This window comes from Mustela nivalis (genome assembly GCF_964662115.1).
Source record: "Mustela nivalis genome assembly, chromosome: 5".
Taxonomy (NCBI): Eukaryota; Metazoa; Chordata; class Mammalia; order Carnivora; family Mustelidae; genus Mustela; species Mustela nivalis.
In genome coordinates, this window is record NC_139024.1 from 9,244,829 (window position 1) to 9,251,593 (window position 6,765).

Sequence of the window (6,765 nt, forward strand, 5' to 3'; positions counted from 1 at the left end):
ATATTCACATTTTAGAACTTTTAATGAAAATCTTCAAGGATAGATGAAAGCAGACAGAACAGCATGACGGCCCCAGTGACCTGTGACCCATTTTCGACATGCCGCCAATCCTGGTTCACTTAGCCCCATCCCCACCCCTACCATAGTTAATATCATACAATCTTACGTTAGTTATGGTCCATTTATCACAACGAAAAATCAACGTTGGTGACTTCCTAAACTGCACACTTTACACAGATTTTGTTTCCACCCCCAACACTCCTCTCCTATTCCAGATCCCATCTGCAATCTACTTCACATTGCAGAAGATGACTAAGCTTCCTAGTCGTGACTTGTTTTTCATGATCTTGATGTGTTTGAGCCCCAGTCGGGTGTTGTATAGAATTTCCTTCAGTCTGTCTGATGCTGTTCTCAAGGTTGAGACTGGGATCATGTTGTTATTTGGAAGAAAGCTATAGTGGTGAGATGCCCTTCTCATCACATCACTTTAGGGGTACGTGCTCTCAACCTGACTTATGTCTGATGTTAATTCTGATTACTTGGCTAATGTATTTTCCATTAGTAATGTTACTTACTAAGCCTGTCCAAATCTATTCTTTGGAAACAAGTCACTAATAGAGCAGCCCACACTACTGGCAGGGGACTAAGCTCCACCTGGACTAGATGGAGTCTATAGAAATTACTTGGGATTCTTCTGTAAGAAAGACATCAGGTAATTTTTAAAGTTAAGAATCATTGGTCTAAGCCAATTATGATTATTCCACGCATCTTCACCAGTGAGTGGTCTAGGGAAGGACATGTGGGGAGATTCTAGGAAAGATGTTTTTTTCCGATAAAAAGAAACAGTTATACCAGAAGGAAGTTCTTCCTTGTTTTGTCTGCAGGCAAGTGGAACCTTCCTTCTTTGGGCTCCTGCTGTGAACATGTAACCCTTGGAGCAGCAGCTACCATCTTGTGACCATGAGGCACTGAACCAGGAATGAAAAGCCAACATTATTAGGATAGCAGAGTAGAAGAGGGTTGAACTCCCTGGAATTGCCTCCAGACTTACTACCTGGAACAATTAAACTTCTTTATTGCCCAAGTCACTCTTAGTTGGTGTTCTGGTACTTGAAGTCAGACACTTCTGATACACGGTGCCTTACCCATCTTTATTACAACTGTGTCTATCCTCCACATCTAGGACATGGTAGGCACTTATTTTTTGAATGAGTAAGTGAGGGACTGAATGAACTGCAAAAGCGATTATAATCAACACAGAGTATCAATGTAACTAAGGCTAACATATTTAGCAGTAACACTTTGTACTCCCATTTCTTCTCTCAAAGTTATATACATTCTGACATTGGCAGAAAAAAACCTGTTAGCATAACTACTTCACAGTGATGACATTTTTTGATGTTTGTCAAGTTCAAATTGAAGTTTAATACATGTATAGTTATTAATTTTTAGGATAGATTAATCAAATCTACAGTGTCGTTGAGAAACAATGGAATACTTTTCATACAGCAATGAGAATGAGACAGTCTTACATGAGGCAGGAGCACAGAGGAATCTTACAAATATAATGCCGAGTGACAGATGCCAGCCGCGGGAGGACATGCTGTGTGACCGCAATGATACAGAGTTAAAAAGGAGACAACTCTGCTATTCAAAGCAGGACAGCGTTAACCCTTGGGCAGGTTGTGACAGAAGGCGTTTGTGTGGAAGGGTTTCTGGGGTGGTGGTTTAAGTTTCTTTTGCTTGACCTGGGTGCTGTTAGAGAGGCATGTTCAGTTTGTGAACATTCAGAGACCTGTACATTTCTGGTCTGCGCAGTTTTTGTTTGTGCTACACTTCAATTAAAAAGTTTGCCTGGAAAATTCAACCCTGAGCTGCTCTGCCTTTGGCTCAGGTCATGATCCTGGAGCCCCAGGATCGAGTCCCACATCGAGCTCCCTGCTCCACAGGGAGTCTGCTTCTCCCTCGTACTCTTCCCCCCTCTCATGCTCTTTCTCTTTCTCGAATAAATCAATCAAATCTTAAAAAATTTTTAAAAAATAAATTCAACCTGAAAACTTCTATCGCGTCTTACTGATCAACTGTGGCAGCTACAGCTCCTAAGCTGTGTTTGTTCAGACGCCACATGTGGTTCGCTATCTGTGGCAAAACCTAGTGAAGAGGGAAAACTAGCTTATTGCAGGAAGTCTCCAATTTATAACCATAAACGGTCTTTGTAGAACAGCTCATTTACGATTCAGTTGTTACAAATGATATTTGCCCACTGGTTTAGTCCTAGAATAAAGGGTAGGGTAAAGGTCAACCTGTAAGAATAATAATGGAGATAATAATAAGAATAATAATGGAGCCGAAATACCATACATTTTCCACTAAACACGAGGTGTGTTAATGACCCATGATGCATGCACAAGACTGAAAGAGCTTTCGAAAATAAATATAAAAAGATAAAAGCAGTTTTAAAATCTATCAGATTAGTAAAAGTGTTGGCAAGAATGTAGAGAAATAGAACTTTCACATATCACTGGTATAGTTTTAATTGATACAACTATTTTGGAGAATAATCTGGCAAGATTTCTTTTTTATAAATAACTTTATTTTTTAAAATATTTTATTTATTTATTTGACAGAGAGAGAGAGGGAGAGATCACAAGTAGGCAGAGAGCCAGGTGGGCGGGTGGGAAGCAGGCTCCCTGCTGAGCAGAGAGCCCCATTCGGGGCTTGATCCCAGGACCCTGAGATCATGACTGAGCCGAAGGCAGAGGCTTAACCCACTGACCCACCCAGTCGCCCCTGGCAAGATTTCTTGAAGTTGAAAGCATGTCTAACCTTGACCTGGTAACTCCATTTCTGAGAAACAATGTAGAACACTTGCATAGGCGCAGGAAAAGAGGCACATAGAAGTGTTCAATGTAGTAACATTTGGAGATCCCCTAACAGTTCAACAATAAAGAAGAGATGCGTAAATTGTATGTCTTCATATGACTGGACAGTAATAAGTTAGAATGAAGGAAGTGAAACCAAATGTTTAACAAGAGAGATCTCAAAACTAGTGTGAAAAGAATTACAGAATGATGGTTTACATGATTATACCTCTTATGTATCATTCATGTTTAAAACACAAGAGTATGTATTTCTAATGGATACATAATAATACAGGTAGGGGCGCCTGGTTGGCTCAGTGGGTTAAGCCTCTGCCTTCGGCTCAGGTCATGATCCCAGAGTCCTGGGATGGAGCCCTGCATCGGGCTCTCTGCCCAGTGGGGAGCCTGCTTCCCTCCCTCTCTCTGCCTGCCTCTCTGCCTACTTGTGATCTCTGTCAAATACATAAAATAAAATCTTAAAAAAAAAAATACGGTAAAAGCCACGGATGACGACCCATCAAGGTCACACTTATATTGGGAAAGTAAAAAAAGAAGATTGTGATTGAGGAAGAAAACAGACAGGACTTCAATCCTGTAATTGCTTTAGTTCTCTTAAATCAACAGAGTTAATACGAATGTTAACACTGAATGGTACAGATGTTATGTGATCCAATCTGTTTGTGTTGGTTTGGATGCCAGCAAGCCCCCACATGCCTGACTCCAACAAAATGAGTGACCTGACCTGTACTGTCCCGCCTGCACAGACCCACCTACCTTTGTCCCACATTCTCCTTATATGAACCCAGAAGTATTGTTAGCACTTTAGAGACCCTCCTTGAAATGTTAGTCCGCTTTCTTCCCAGTGTTGGCCTCACTGAAATAAATTCCTTGCTTGTTTCACACTGTCTCTCTGCCTTTGGTCACACTGTCTCTCTGCCTTTGGATTCTGTCAGCAGCCAGGAGGCGAATCTAGCTTGGGACCCCTGGGGCGGGGTGCTCTTTCTCCCTTGGGCCCTGGGGACAGTCTCGGAAAAATGAACTACTTGGGTATTTCCCAACAAGATTCAAGTTGCTGAAGAGCAGCTTCTAGGTCAGCGGAGGTAGTGGCCACCAGTATGCTAGGTACCCGACGCTCATTTTCTCAGAATCCTCCCTCCCCCATTTGCTCATTCTCCCTCCGCTGATTATGAAGAAATTTCTTCAACAAGTGTCCATGGACATGTGTGTGCCTGTGGGTGTGTGCTGAAATCCGCCTCCACTGTGCTCTTCCAGATTCAAAGTAACTTTAGTTCAGAATCATGTGCTTGCCACGTTAACTTACAATCACTCAAACTGTTTTTGAGGACAGGTAATTCCTGTTTTCAGAGAGAAATTCAGTGACCTGCCCCAGATCTCGGAGCCAGCAAGCAGGGAGCAGACGTGCCCATGCAGGTTGCCTCTTAATCACCTTCTGATAGTGAGAATAAAGTATTTAAAACGCTTATTCAGGAACCTCACCAACAGACCTTTCAGTATCATCTTTGTTGCAAATGAGGTAGAGTTACACACACGTGAGAATGTTCAGAGTATATTTGTGAACTGCATAATTTCTTCACCTTTGAAATATATCCTCTTCCTATCTAGGAGAACCTTAAGAGAATGATCCCAACATTCTAGTTAAATCAAAAGGAATCACACCAGAGATTTTATTTAGTTTCTTTGAGGTAAATGAGGTTTACTGAGCAACTACAAACTGGAGTAAGTACACACTATTTACCATCTTCTCAGAAAATAACACAGGTATGTTGAATCACCTGTTTCAGCTGATGTTAAGAGCAATACAATCAATAGTTTTGATTACCACCCATGGTGTCTATCAGCAATAAAGGGGAGTAGTCTTTGTTGCCCATTATTAGTAGCGTTCCATTACTGTTCACCAGAACTGATTCCCAATACACATTTTTACATTAACTGTGATGCATACTTAGTATGCCTGGAATTTTAAAGTAATCCCATGAAATTTCACAAGGAAATCAGGGTTCAAGGAATTAAGCATTTTTGACTTGATACATTATTTAAGGAGAAAAAAAAAAGCACTATCAAGAAGTTAGAAATTAGGGGCACCTGGGTGGCTTAGTGGGTTAAGCCTCTGCCTTCGGCTCACGTCATGATCTCAGGGTCCTAAGATCGAGCCCCGAATTGGGCTCTCTGCTTGGCAGGGAGCCTGTTTCCCCCGCCCCCCTGCCTGTTTCTCTGCCTACTTGTCAAATAAATAAATAAAATCTTAAAAAAAGAGAGAGAAGTTAGAAGTTAGTATAACTCTAAATATCACAATTTTAGCATACAGTATCTGTGACTGGTCACCTAACCTCTGTGAATTGAAGTGATTCTTTTTGCAGGTTAGACAATTTAGTCAATACTACCTTTTCATAATATTCAGGACTTCATCTTTAAAAAAGACAATAGTCAATTTCTCCATTACCAAGCAGCCTGTGTCTCTTGTTCTCAACATCTAAAATGCACCAAATCAATTAATGTTGGTCAGATTCCAAGGAAGGTCTGGGTAAAATGTCACTCAGTTATGTCCTATTCTCTCAAAGTTGAACAAGTCAACTAAACAGCTGATGTTGGGCTTCCTAGTGTCACAGTGTCCTGTCTTTCTTAATGCAGTGTCCGGAGATAAATATTTAACATTTGCTCCAATAGGATTCTTTAAAAAATGAGAGCTGGGGTGCCTGGCTGGCTAAGTTGGTTATATGTCTCTACCTTTGGCTCAGGTCATGATCCTGGGGTTCTGAGATCGAGTCCCGCATGCTCCATGCTCAGCAGGCCAGTCTGCTTCTCCCTCTCCCTCTCCCGGTGCTTCTGCTCCTCCCCCTTTCAAATAAATAAAATCAATCTTTGGAAAAAAAATTTAAAAATGAGAGCTGATGAAAGATTTTCCTTCACATAAGACTCTTTGCATTCACTGTTCAATATAGTTTTTTTCCATACCTTTTAAACTGGGATTCTAAGAAAATTTTTGTAAGGTTTCATGTTAATATAAAAGGTATTTGCTGACAAATATCTGAGTTTTATTTGAAATTGATTTAGATATGCCTGAAATACAAGATTCAGTACCATTTCAGTACAGCTGGAAATTCTAAAGAAATATATTTTCTACTCAACACATTTTAATACCAATTGTACCAATAATGCCACAAAATTGTTTGCATTGTTATATGAGAATCAAACTTCTGTAGCTTGATTTATATTGATGGGAATCATGATAAATGGAGAACTGTATTACAAGCCCCCCGGAGGATGCCTTAAACCACAGGAAGTACTGAGCCCTGTGTAGACTAAGATGTATGTGCATCTTTATGACAAAGTTTAATTTATAAATGGCACACAGTAAGAGATGAAGAATAATTAATAATAAAATAGAATAACCTGTTATGAAGGTTATGTGCATATGGTCTAGCTATCTTACTGTGCTGTACTCACTGTCTTTCCTCTTGGGGCTCCTCATGTGAGATGACAAAACGCCCAAAGGATAAGAAGTGAGGTGAACATGTAGGCATTGTGGCAGCACTAGGTTACTACCCTCTGACAATAGTGAGAAGGACAATCATCTGCTTCTGGACCTTGGTTGCCAGTGGAAAGGGAAATCGTGGATAAGCAAGAACCTACTGTACCAAATGGTGGCAGTGTCCAGCTTGTGTAACTGAAAATGGTATACAGGTGCTTTGAATAAGCACACCACAGGAGGGAAGAAAACGGAGTTACATCACAAAAGTCCTCTTCTCTCTTGGAAAATTCTCATCAAATGAACCCATCCTGGTTAACACCATCTTCAGGAAGGGCAGCAAAGCTCCTATCAGTGTTATTTATGCCTCCAAACAATCATAAAACCATATGCAGTACATCTGAACCTCATCATCCC